The sequence below is a fragment of the Poecilia reticulata genome, chromosome 20 (genome assembly GCF_904066995.2).
Source record: "Poecilia reticulata chromosome 20, P_reticulata-male-v2, whole genome shotgun sequence".
Classification (NCBI taxonomy): Eukaryota; Metazoa; Chordata; class Actinopteri; order Cyprinodontiformes; family Poeciliidae; genus Poecilia; species Poecilia reticulata.
In genome coordinates, this window is record NC_088849.1 from 8,480,561 (window position 1) to 8,494,874 (window position 14,314).

A 14,314-nucleotide genomic window follows, 5' to 3' on the forward strand; every position below is an offset into this window, starting at 1 on the left:
GAGCAACCCAGGTTGTAAAATCACGTATCCGTTCAAGAAGCAGCAGAAAAGTTTGAGTTCCACGTAACTGATCCCAGTATACACACACTATTCAGACGGGCAGCGCCGTGAAAGCGAAACACGTTCTTCTCCGTATCCCCCACCCCAAAGATCTGCTTCCATTCCCTCATACTCAGACCCACACAACATGGGTTTTTCCAACACACCACCATGCATGGCATGATGGGAAACAATGTGACAGCAGCTTAGCATGAGAGTGAGCATCTGCTCTGGATGGATGCGCACCATTTATCACCCGGTAAAGGAATCTCTGGGTGATAAATAGCAGTATTTGTGTGCGTGTTTGTGTGTGTGTAACAGAGAGAGAAAGAGAGAGAGAGATCCTTTATGGTTTATATTTTATCATTACACGTTTATGTTGTCAGCGGTTGACGGTGTAATAAACTTGGATTGCGCTGACAGGTCATCTCGTCCTGCCAGCAAACCCTTGGCTCTGCGTTTGAACAGGAAGTGTCCTCCCACGCCGTCACTGTCACTTTGTCGACATATATATGCAAAGTTTTCAGACCCCTCCTAAAGACTCCTCTTCAGAAACTAAAGCACTAGATTACCTAGGTGGCTTTTTCTTTGTTGCTGATGACTTGTGAGAGCATGTATTGTTTTCACTCTCTTCAATGAAATGTGGGTGGAGGCACCAATGAAAGCCGCTCCATCTCCATCCAGGCTGCTACTGTGTTGCACCTGCATGTAGCTGCCACACTGCTGTTCTGATGTCTCTGTTTGGTCCATTTAAACTCTTAAATCTACTTTTATAGTAGCTTTTGTTTTTTTTTAAAAAAAAAGGGTCACAGGTTACTGCTAGCTGTAGAAATATATCGCTCATTTAGAAAACAACCAGTCAGCGCCAGGAGGAGGGTCTTAGCGCCACTCTGCTACGCTACAGCTAGTTCACCACAGCCGTGAATGCTCAGGCTAGTTAGCTTAGCCACCGATGACGGAGGATAAGCAGTTTTCCTGGAGCAGGAAGTTGTTTCTCCACCATAACTACATTTGGCAGCGTGAATATGAGGTTGGCTGGCAGAGCTAAGGCCATTCCCTCCCCCCGGCTCTGATTGGCTGATTTTGACCGGGAGCATTTCTTCAGACTCAGGGACAAGGTGTAGGAGCTTGATATATTTATTTTTTTCTCAAAGACTGTTTGTCTCATACCATAATGTCACAACACAGTGACACAGGTGTTTTTATAAACATTAAATGCTGTAGTTTTAATGAGTTGTGCTGAAGCAGGGACACTAAAACACACCGGACAGAGGGCATTGAGGTTGGGGGTTACTGATGTACACTGTATAAAAAGTGTTCAAAATTTTTTTTACTTTGACTTGTTGTGTCAGAGTTAAGAAAACTAAACTATGAAACTAAAAAAAAGGGAAAATGAAAAGGGGGTTATTTGTAAATCTTAACATATTTACGGTGTTTTAACCTCACCTGTTAGCAATTTCTTGGGATTTCAAGATATCTAGAGTTTGTTTTCCTTAACATACAAAACATTACACAAGTTTTGGTCCATTGGCTGATTTTTTTTAAAGAAATGTGTCTACTTATGTAGATTTGTTGCACTGTATGAAAAACTACATGAAAGTTGGCAACACTGAATGAAAAGTTAACATCTGGGGCTAATTTCCCCAATTTGTAGCCGCCAGCAAGTTATTGGCACAACACAACACCCTAGAAGTTATTGCAGAGGATTTATATGTAAAGCCCCATCAGCAACATTCAGTTCTTCTTAATTCCACTAATTAGTATCTCCGTTTGTGATACAAGAAACAAATACGATTACAATTCTCCTGCATTATTTATGCAGCTTGTGGCGCTGCGGCGTAAATAACGGAAATGCGCCGCGTGCAAACAAACCTATCCGAGTAAAAGGAAGCGCGTCGGTTAATGAGCAAAACCTTCCCACGGAATCTAAAATGCAAAGTCGACGCTCAGAATCCGTTTGGATGGCGCGCGTCCCTGCAGAGGCACATAAATAGTAAAGCGCTAAAATAGGACACGCGACCCGCAGTCAGCGCTGTTTTATCGTTTTAAGGATCGGTTCTACAGAAACCAACATCTAACGCCTCTGCATACAAAGAAAGCCAGCTCCAGGTGGGATGACTCTGCGTCCCAGATCATTTTGTACCCTGCAAGAAGACAATACTTTAGTTAGTAGCGTTTTTGTATTGAGCCTGAAACAAAACCAAAAAAAAAACTTTAAAAAGAAGACACAGGGTAGGTGCTGGTAAAAGTTTTTCATCTGCTATTTTTAAGGAGCGAATGTTCCTGAACATTGTGATACTAAAAGCTTCTTTTGATTTAGGCTTTGTAATAATTGAAAGAGAAGCCAAACATTTAATCTGAACATGATTATGTTGAGTATTCCAGTGTCTATTATGATTGATTTCAATTACATGTTATATTTAACTCTTACCTGAAGGTTGATTGCCCACTTGATGTCATGTTTTTTTGTCATTTGAAGCTAAAATTGTCATTAAAAAGCAGTTGCTTCACCATTTACTGTTAATTAATATGGCTAAAAATTGAAAATACAACAAACAATTTTGCTTATATGTCTTTGCAGAAATGTTCAACATAATTGAGGAAATGTAATGTTGATGTGAACGTTAAGATGTTACAATAATTGAATTGAGAGCTGGTGATTTTTTTTTTTTTTTCAAAATATTTGAAGCAAATATAACGTCTTAGGTCAAAGTTATCCAACTAACATAACTATGGTGTTGAAAAATACTTGCGACTTCCTCTAAAATAATGTATTTAATTACCTATTTTAACAGTTCAATCACCAAATATACCTTAATATGCATCACTGCATACAGAGAAAACTGTTTTAGCGTTACAGCACCAGCTAACATCGACACTCTTGCGTTTTCCTATTCCTGTCAGAACAACCAATCAGTTAAAAGAAATGGTACTTCTGGATTGGCTACTTTCAAAATGCTAGCAGTAGCATTGCAGCTAGCTGTGTCAGCTTACAAATTTGCTTCTTCTTTTGAATACTCTAGGAAACGATCAGCAAATTGCCGTATTTTTGCGACTAACATTGCACAGAAAAATTCACAACTAAGTGAATCCCTAAAAACTGAACTGCAAATTGGTTGTGACCCAGCGTTTAGAAGAATAGACATGCCTCCAAATGATATTTCTCTTTTAAATATAAGTCGAAGAATTGGACTTGTATGTTGGTGCGGCTTCTAAGAAAACTGCAAAATGGCTGAAACACTGAGAAACTTTTAATCAAGGCTAAAAACTGATGGTGGCACTCGTTGAAATGTAATGTTTGTCTCTGGTTTCTCCATTATCGACTGTATTCACGACTTTTTATTTTTGTGTTTTTATGATGTAAGTCACTTTGCTATTGTTTTGTTGCAGAAATGTGCTAAGTAGACTTGATCAAATGATTTTGGTAGATGCTGTGCCACATATAGCAGAATGTCCCAGATTGAATATTTTTGACAATCTGTTGGGTAAGTGAGGAAAAACCAGCAGATTCAACAGCTGGTTAACTTGTATTAAAGAAAATTCGATTTGACCGAGTCTAAGTGATCAAAAACATTTTGAGCGTTCGACACATGAATGTTTTTGAGGATGTGTGAGGAGGATTATTCATGTCCAGCATAACACGCATTGCCACCACTACACTTGTAGCGCATCCTTAAAACTCACTAGATCATTTGAATATTTGAAAAATCAATGTGCATCTCTAATTTGTACCACCAAGTTTTATTTCTACAAATGACTTGTCTTTTTTTTTCTTTTTGTTTGTGTCTTTCTTCCTACAAAACTCTAATTCAAAGGAGCCGCCAGACTTTTAGTAGAGAATTTGACGAGATTGAAAGATCAACTTTAGCGGAAAACAAAACACGGCAGAACGAACGGCTGACTCAAATCGATTCATGTGAATGCTGCCGCGCTTGTTTGCAAGATCCCGAAAGCTGGTGCACACAGACGCGAAAAGCATGCTGCGCATTGACATAAAAGTGTAAAAAAAAAAATAAAAATAAAAAAGTCTTCTTCTCCTCCTTTCAGCATATTGTTAAACTCCTTTCATCAGCACATGATCACCTGCTGCTTGCTGCTCTACTAACTTCCTAAGGGGGAGTCATTGTTCCCTATCCAGCAAGATATGAGTGTTAAATATTTGCATTTATATGAAAGTTAACATTAAAACACGCCAGCGTTGCATTTCTCTGTCTCGGAGCGCTCGGGCACTCCTGCGTGTCTGCGGTCTGAAAATCAGCCGGCGCGTCTTTAAACAAGCTCGTTCAGAAACTGGCACGCGCCGCCCTGCGGTACGAACCCGAGGAAAACGTGTGAAAACGTACACGTTGCTCTGTGTGGTCTCATTAGTTTGAATGTCTTGGTTTAATTAATCACTGCTAGAGAGCTTCATTTATCCCTAATTTCTGCAGAGTGGAGTTGATTAGTGCGGTATCCCCCCCCCCTCCCCCCTCCCCTCTGGCCCCGTTAAAGTTTTTGATTCTTTTCTCTTTTTCTTTCTCAACCCCTTCGCCCTCTCTTCGTATTTCATCTTTTTCTAATGGCGGCTCATCAGGAGCTCAGCTGGCAGAGCACCCTCGACTCCCTCTGAGGGTTGTGATTACAATGGCGGCAGATGCTTGACGTTATTGTCGTGGAATCAAGTGGATCCACTTGCGTTTGGCTGTTTCTGGCTGCTTGATATTGGATTTTTCTTCTTCTTCTCTTCCTTTAGTTATTTCCTGACTTTTTAAAAGCTCGGTGATAAAGGGAAAGAGAGTGACAACTTAAAAAAAATAAAATAAAAACTGATGTGTCCTCTTAAGTGGGTAGTGTTAAAAAATTTTCGAGGCATCACTGGGAAAGTAGAATTGTATTCTTTGGTGTTTTGATTTGTTATTTGACAGGCTTTGACTTTATATCTGTGACGGTTCATAAGTTTTCTATAGCTGTGAAGCAAAATATATAAGCGAAGAACACACATTTAAGAACATACTGTACTCCTGCTAAGTACAGGAGTCTCTTTTTCCTTGAAGTTGCTTTGCAAAAGTATTTACCCCCCATTCAAAATCGTAAATTAGTTGCAATTAATAAAGTCTTTTGGAGAATTCTTCAGAAAAATCATCATCGGTGATGTGAGGAGGAGCGACAACAAAGTCCTACAACACTTGTGACCTAATTAACCATCTGAAGAAACACCATTCTGACCATTACAATGAGTTCATGGAGGCCAAAACCGGTTAAGCTCACCAACAGTCCATTTTAAAAGCCCTGGATAAATATCGGTATTGGTATCGGTTATCGACCAAATTAGTTTTAAAATATCGGCATATCGGGGATATTGACCAACAATCTAATATCACGTATCCCCAGCACTTAACCGGTGTTCGTTGGCTGCCCTGGTGGAGAAGAAATGGAGCTAGGCGTCCAATTAGCTCATCAAACTTGTTAGCATTCATTTGGATTGTGGGAAATGGAATTTATAACGAGAAATATAGACAATCGGTATGTTTGACTATAAAATCTCAAATGTCCACTGTGCATTGTGCTCCACAGTACGTGAAAGCCTTAAGATTTCACTCAGAGACTGAAATGTTTAGCATATTGAAGAGAACAAAGTTTACAGCTGTCTCATTAGAAGCACACTCAATTTATTTTGCGATAAACTGCAGCTGCAAAGCTTATTTCCTCTAAATACTGCGTCTTTCCGTTTACATTCGAGATCAACACGCCCCAAAACGTCGAGTTTCGAAACAAATTCAAGAGCCTCTTCAGTTTTTTGTTTTTCTTTTCATTGTAAATATACGGAGCTGTCAAAGAAAGGAAGGTGTCCGTGTGGATCCCTCCGTGTGCTCCTTTCTCCCTCAGTATTCTGTGTGACTCGCCTCTATAAAGAACTTCAGTGTGTGTGTGTGTGTGTGTGTGCGTGTGCGTGCGTGTGTGTGTGTGTGGGTGTGTGTGTGTGTGTGTGTGTGTGTTCAGACGCTTTGCTTGTCAGTGTGTTTGAGTGTCGTGATCCTGCGAGCTGCGAGGGTGGAAAAGGCCCAAGCTCTTTTTTTTTTTTCCCAGGAGTCATCTGCCAATCATTTTCACAGATTCAGGGCTGAGGAAGGAAAAAGGAGAAAGAAAAAAAAAAAAAGCAAGGAGGGTTGGAGACAAAGATGTATAGGAAAGGGGGAGGGGGGGAGAAGAAGAAGAAAGCCTCCACGTAGAATGACTAAATAGATCTTCAGCGGTCTAACAGACAAGCCTGGTGCTGCTTCCCAACCGTGCGGTAAACATCCCCGACTGGGAGAATCCTCAGCTATTGGGGCAAATGCATTTTAAAGACACTACGTATGACAAAATAGAAATATTTTCTTTTCCCTTCAACCAATTCCCTGTCTGAGATAATAATTAGCTTCTAAATTTAAACCCCACTGCTGCTGACCAAGACACAGGAGCGCTCATTAGCAGGAGCGGGATCCTGATGTTCTCATGGCAGTCTCCAGAGAAACTAATGAGGGCCGAAGCTTGATGACAGTTGAAGGGACTTCGCTGCGGGAGCGAGAGTTTGGTCCACTCATGTCACAGTGAGGCTTTCCTGGGCAAAGATCGCGTCGGACAGCATGCTGCTCTCTTTATCGTCCAGTAGCAGCTGGTTGCCCCTGATGGGTTTTTATTCATTTATTTTTTTTGTTAGTTTGTTTTTTTATCACATCAACTTGCCATAATTTGAAGAGAGATCATACTCTCGGTGGTTCTAAATCACAATGGGAAACTTGTGGCACCTGTTCAAACCAAAAGTCGATATTTCTCTCCATTGGCCTCAAGGTCGGAGAAGGTTATTTGTGCTGGACTTCAAACTGCGGCGTGTCCAGAATACTGATGTTTCCTGATCCTTAGAGCTTCAGCAGAACCGTTATTTACAGGAGGCAACCCAAAGGTTCAATATGAAATATTCACATCCTTTATCTTTTTTTTTTTTCTTTACGATCTTACATGTTACAACCAGAAGTGTCGATGTGGTTCACTGGGATTTTATGTGATAGACCAACATAAAGTAGCGCATAACTACAAATTGAAAGAAGCGTGGCTTTACATTAGATTTTCTTTTTTACATTTAAAAAATAAAATCAGTACTTAGTTGAACTGCCTTGTGATGAAGACACAGCTGAAACATTTTCCAGGTATGTCTCTGTCATTCTGTTTCTTTGCTAATGGCTGAAGCTCAGTTAAATTTGATTGAGAGATTCCATTAAAATTTAAAAAATCCCTTAAAATTACCTTAAATAAATAAGCTTGAATCTCATTGGATGTTTACTCTAATCACTTCAAGTTGATTTTGATTTTCACAGCATCTGTCTCTCTAACTTCCACATTTTTATTCAGGTGTGTTTATCTTTTTCCCTGACTGTACAAAAAGGCAAGTCCAGTTGAAAGGTTGATTTTTTTTTTTTTTTTACAGTTTCCTAATGACTGAGGCCTCCTTCAGCAGTCTGTGTGAGAGGTTTTCGCAGCAGACACTTCAAAGCGTACAAATAAAAGTATAAGAAGAGACGCACAGAAAGACTTCAGATGGATTCGGTTGTTTTGATCAGGCAGATGATGTCAAGTCCCGTTTATAATGTGACGAAGAGGAATTAAATTAAATATCAAACAAGTGAAAAGCAGTGCAAAGCCATACTATGTATGTCAGCTAATGAGACAAAAGAGCATTTCCGTTGTCTGGAGGATACAAATAAAGTGGCGTCTTCCTTCAGATGTAGGAGATGAAACAGCATTTGGAAGCAGAGCTCACCTGTCACATTTCTTGACTCCTCAAGAGAAACCAAGAAATCAATGTAGCTGCTTGGTCAGCAATGTTGTCCATCTTCCGTCCCCATGGTAACACACTCTTGTTTTTGGCCAATGGACTGTAGTAATCCTCCCTGCTTTGAGTTTTATATCAGTTATTTCCCTCAGCATCAGGAAATAGACTCAGAAACATGCCCAGTGCTTTATCTGGGCAGAGTAATGTGAGCTACTAGCACAGTTAGCATCTCAGGATTGATTCGGAAAGGTTTCTGTAGAGACAGTCGAAAACAAAAACACAGCAGTCTCTTACTTGTGGGCTTTTACACTGTATGTGTGCTTCCCTTTACCCAATGGGGGGGGGGGGGGGGTGGTGGGCATTGGCAGGAAAAGGTGAAGCTGTGGTCTTGAGGTCGACTCTAATTGGTGGGAGGCTAACGGCCGAGGACACCACATTACAACCAGAAAGACCAAAGTAAATGTAACTAGGTTTTAGCTTAGCACAACTTAAAAAAGAAAAGAGCAACTTATAGATCCAGCTTTGGTAACTTTCAGTGACTATTACTGTGCAGATTTCTTCACATAAATGTGTTAGGATTATTGTGGCTTGCAGTTCAGCCAGCAGCATACAGCTCTGGGAAAAGTTAAGAGACCACTTAACATGATCAGTTCCTCTGGTTTGACTTTTTATAGGTATATGTTTGAGTAAAATGAACATTGTTCTTTTATTATGTGAACTACTGTCAACAAAAAATCTAAAGATCCAAGCAAAAATGTAGTATTTAATTGCAGAAAATGAGAAATGGTCAAAAATAATGAAAAAAGATGTGGTGCTTTCAGACCTCAAATAATGCAAAGAAAACAAGTTTATATTCATTTAGAAACAACAATACTAATGTTTTAACTCAGGAAGAGTTCTGATAGGTGTTTTCTGAAACCTACATGGAAAAAGAGAACCACAGACAACGTATATGAGTTTTTAGCCGACTTCTGCAGAAGGAGAAAAACTCTGTCAGCTCCTCCGAGCTGTTCACAGAGCGTTCTGCCAATCTTTGGGTAGAGCTTGTCTTTTATTATCAAACTTCAAAGAGGGAGGATAGGCAAGATAAGACAGCGGAGGAAACAGCTGAGGTCGTAAAACATTTTACCTAAACACAGCAAAGGTCGTAAAACAATTTAACATCTGTCCCATGATCTGAGCCCGGTTCAAATCTCGGTCAAACTGTTTCACATGAAGATAACAGGCAGCTGTGACTTCTAGGTCAGTTCACACATACAGTTTAAAGAAGAGAACACTTTAAACTGGCGAACATTAGACTGAAATATGAACTAAAGTAACAACAAAATGATAATACCAAAAAATCCCTATCAAGTTCAGAAATCAATATTTGGTGGAATAACCAGGAGGGGTCAGTGCAGTGGTGTCCAATCTATATTTTGCTAATTAGATCAAAAAAGCAGTTAGCATGATTAAAATTAGCATAGGCTAAAAGGTACAAAACTAAGCAGTTGTAGATTAGCAAAAAAAATAAAAACAAGGTTTCTATGAACATCTTCTTTCAGTTCAGAAAACTACAAGAGGTTCAAAAGTCTCCTACAGCGAGTAGTTCGGCAGAGATGAATCCTTCCCACAGCAGTACGGGGACCAAGTGTCCTCTCTTCCCTGGACAAGTCCACTTCTCACGCTCTGTCCAGGGCACCCAGGGGGGGGATTTCATTAGTTGATAAAAATGTTTGGGTTTTCATTGTTTCCAGGGGGTCAATAGGAATTGACTGGTGTAACAAATGGAATACAAACTTCCTTTTATTTGACATCAGTGTAGATCTCCTGGTTTAGAGCGCACAGTGGCGAAGTGCGTGGCGGAGCGCGGAGTGTCTTCTTACCTGGAAACCAAAATATGGTCACCATGACGAACAGTATCCCAAACATTCAGCTCCTTTCTGGAAACAAGTCAAAGATCAAAAAGACACCGAGATTGATGATGATAAAAGGCAGACGTTTTGTTGATTCCACGTTGCTGTCAGTCTGATGGAGTGATCTGCGTATCGCTCTTTGCTGTTCGATTGCTTCTCACTTCTTATTTTCCTCCCCCTCCCCCTCTTGGAGAAGGAAGAGAAAAGCCAAGCATTGTTCAGGCAGACTCTAGCGTTAGCGGTTTGGTGTCTGTGCCCACTGGGTTGGAACTATGGCAGCGTACCCCATTGTGAGGTCAGGCTATTAGCTTAGTCAAGGTGATAGTGATCTATGTCTCTCTCCGGGGAAGAGAGTATGGCTTTATAAGACCTTTACAATCGCAGCAAATTAGGATATGGAGAAAGAAAAAGAGTGCCAGCGGTAGATGAAGTGGTGGTCTGATGTTTTCTATTGTTCGAAGGGTTATTTCAGCTTAAATACTGGATGGTGGTTGTGTCATCGAGCTAAGCCTTTGTGGTTCTAAAGCGCTGTGAAGATGTTCAAAGTCTTCAGTTTATCTGACCGGACAGTTTGACTGAGGGATGTTGCTCTGCGGCGGTTAGAAGATCGATTGCACCCCAGTGTATTAACTCACTGCTGAAATGTCATCTTAATAAAAGATGGATGACAGTTAAAAACAGTGAGAAAAAAAATCACTCTCATCCAGTCCTGAGCTGCTTTGAGCAGCAATCTGAAGCATTTTGGGCTGTAAATTTAGAATAACCTAATATATAGAAAGTATTACACAAAAAAATATCAATCTATAAAATCTGCAACTGTTTCAGATAAGGTAAAAGCAGAACGTTTACAAATCGGTCATTGTTGACCTTACTTTATCTTCAGCCTTAGGAGTCGGTCTGTAATGAAAGATCTTTTAAAACAGGATTGCCGTCTGGCGTAGATGTACAAAAAAAAGTTAATTATATTATAGGTACAAGAACGTTGCATATTATTGAATGATTTATTGCTTCGCAGAGTTGTGCCAGTGTACAGTAGCAGAGCACTTATCTGCCAAGATAACTGCCTATTCTACAGGCTCCCTCTCAGCCATCAAACAACACTTGATGGCAGCACTTACTGTCACAAATACACTATTACCTAAGCAGGGGACATCATCTTCCAAAGCACATCGCAGCAGCGCCCGATGCTGCCTCCACTGCCATATAAAAGATAATGGAATATAAAATTGTTTTCCTATCCGGTGAACGTGTGCCGAGGCCACCGGCGGCGGACTTCCCCCGCCGTTGTTTTAAGGCTCATGAACTCTCGGAGTCGACGGCAGTAATCACGAGTCGACGCCGCAACGTTTGCAGCGTCGTCTCGCCCTCATGGCCTCCGCTCGGTTGACCGGACACGGCGGTGCTTAAGGTGGGGCAGATGGTGTGGGTCTGCACACCGGGCCGCTGTTTCATGTCTCTTGCTGGTTCTACAGGAAACATGTCGAGTCTTTTAAAATCTTTTGGGTGGTTGCTTGTGGACTGTGGGAAGCTTTCAGGCAGTCATTTTGTACCATTTTGAAAGAGAGTTGTTGTCGATGTCGTTTCTCACGGCGCGCCAGCCGTTTTCTCACTGTCCAAATAATTGATGTCAGCTGAACATATGATTAAAAATTATGCTGTGGAACAAGTGCTGTGGTGATGTTGCTTGAGTGCTTGAATTTGAATGTTAATTTTATCATATTTGTATCACAGATCTGTGTAGGAAGGAGGATCTGTCCTAAATGGTCAAAAAAAATGTTTAAAAAAAATCACAATAAAGAAGTAAATTACCTAAGATAAATACTTGGAAATGTTAGGACATTGCTAGCTTAACTCTTTACTAGAATTTTCACTTCATTACATTTTTCAGATGTAGGTCAGATTTAAGATGGTATCAAGCATCAAGTCCTGAAAACTCCACTGCTTGCTTTCCCGGTTCAGTTTTTTTTATGTTTTCAAAATGTGTCCATTTTTCCCCTTTTGCTTTGTCACCTAATTTGATTTGCATGCAGCTGTTTTCAGTATCACAGCTTTTGTGCTGATGATTGGCTGGGTTTTGTTTTTTTGTTTGTTTTTGCAAGCGCCCGCTTTGGTTTTTGGCAAGTTAACTGAATAACAGGAAGATATCGGATGTGCTTCATTAGCACCTGCTTCTGCACCAGACACATCGGTTGCTCTCACCCTGGCCATCAACACAGCAGTAAACCAAGAAATGTGAATTTATACATATATTTTTTTCACTTCTTTAAGTGAAGATGTTAAGTCAAGATGTTACCTGGTGAGAAACTCCACAAACGTCTCAATTTGACTACATTTGACTATTCCAGAAGAATCTCTGGTGCAGTATTAGGACCTAAATTAAAACCAAGCAGTGACTATGAACATGCCTGTGACGGATATTTGGCGTTAACGTCGAAAAGGCTCAGTGATGCAGATCATTCATAAGAGTCGATAAATGTAAAACTGTGTCAGAATGCTAAATTATCACATGGTGTCTATATAAATACGCATTGCAAACTTGAGATATATTGCGTGAAGAAAAATAGAAACAAGCATCTTGTAGTTTCAGTTAGAAGATATTTGGTTTCAATCACGGGTTGCTCACTCAATCACTTGCTCACCATCGTTCTGTCCCCTTAAATGTGTCAATATTGTCATATTTAATTGAGGATGAATTACATGAGTGCAGAATATTAGCTGATTTTGTTACCAAAAAATGCAACATGTTTTTAAAAATGTTTTAAACTTGCATTAAAATCCACAAACGCCGTTTTATGTGCTGGATTATTTCCTCTTGGCCTTTTTGACGAGGGAAACTATGTTGGGTTTGTGTCTGTGATTTCAGGCCCCTGTCAGCTGTGTTGACGCGCTGCAGGCCGGGCAACCTTCAACCGACCCTGAGCCATTTGAAAATATGATTGTAATCCTTGTCAGGATTTGGCCAGGGTGTCTATTACCACTGTAATCTGTCACACTGGCATGATGTATTCATCCCACGTCCAGGTTAAGCTCCTCTTTCTGTCTGCACCACCCATCGCCAGGAGTGGAGGGAGGCGGAGGGGGTCCGGTAATGGCGCTAGCATGACTCTGGAGGGAGAAGGGGAGGTTTTGAAATTGAGAGAGCACTGCCACAGTCAAGCCCCTGGATTGGGCTGAAGAAATCTATTGTGGAACACAAGGTCTCATTATTGGCACAGGGATAGCTTTAACCCTTTAGCCCCTTGCGCCGTGCACTCACCTTTCCACTGAAAAAAAAAAAAAAATGTTTTGAGGGAGAGGATGGGGAGACATTTTATTTTACACAGCTGATGCAATAAAACAGCCACCCACGTTGTTAAAATTTTAGCAGGAGTTCCAGGTGTCTTTGGGGCACCGAAACGATCGGGTTAGTCTCAGATCAGGGGTGAAATGCTCACTTGTAAATCAGTCGTGCAAGGGAGACGACCAATGTGCTCAGGCTCACATTTTTCAGCTTCAAATAATTGGAATGTGATCTGATTTTATCTGCAAACTTTCAAAAAAAAATGCATGAATTTAAAAGCGTGAAAACAATGATTCTCATAATGTTTCTATGCTTGGGCAGTAGTAACTGGAGGAGGAAACAGAGACAGATTATCTCTAGAAAAATGTTTCATGGACTCAACTGTTGCATATTATCAGCTGCCAAAGCTGATAATAAATACACATACAATCCATGTAAACAGCTACAAAAAATGTAGACTACATACATAAAAGTTTAAGAAACAGCAACAAAACACCAAAGTTATCGCACACCTTCCAGGCCTCAGCATATTGTCAATTTAAGGGTTTTAGAGTTGTACGCAGATTATACACAGCTCTACATTACCATGTCACCATGCGGCTCCAAACCAATCTGAGTACAAATCAATTCGTCGATGCGCCTTAACTTTCTCAAGCTGAACAGAAAAAAAACTGAAGGTTTTGTCTTTGGACCTGAAGAGGAACGAACTACAGTCAATGCACTTCTTCAGTTGCTACAGGTGGAAACGAGTGATCGGGCCTGAAATCAGTGACGGACTCTGATCTGAACCTTCAGAGTCACATAAAGACAGTTACAATATCAGACTTCTGTCACCTGAAGAACATTTCTTAAAGGACTAATGTTCCAGCAAGATCTAGAGGAACTCATCCATGTGCTTATCTTTAGTCGCATCGATTACTGCAACAGTGTCTACGTAGGCCTGCCTAAAAACGTGGATATTTTTAGGATGTAAAGCACTTTGAGGTGAAATGTGCCGTACAAATAATCTTGAACTTGACTTGTAGCCCGTATCTAAAAGTATGGGTGTAAGGCAGACAGTGGAGACGACAGTGTGGACTCAATTTGCTGTCCCACCTGTGAAGTGTCTGTCTCACGAATGGATGGATTTGATTGGTGCGAGCCCATCTATCTGGATGTCTTGCCTGCTGTTAGTAAATTTATATTCCCGCTAGTCTCATCCTCCATCAGTCGCTCCAGCGTGGCTGGGCCAAGGCTGTCAGCCGCTGCAGCCATAGCTTATTGGAAAAGATAGGACCTCGGTAACCCTCGCTTCTTTTGTGCATGCATGCT

General features: G+C 40.7%; 1 protein-coding gene and 1 long non-coding RNA gene across 11 annotated transcripts in view; both read left to right on the forward strand.

The window, feature by feature from the left end:
- ntng1a (netrin g1a) overlaps positions 1-14,314 on the forward strand; it is a 158,768-nt gene that overhangs the window by 51,735 nt on the left and 92,719 nt on the right. The window lies entirely within an intron of this gene.
- Positions 8,733-9,112, forward strand: LOC145549471 (uncharacterized). The gene is made up of 2 exons (XR_014085464.1): positions 8,733-8,940; positions 8,973-9,112. It is a non-coding gene; the product is annotated as an uncharacterized LOC145549471 (long non-coding RNA).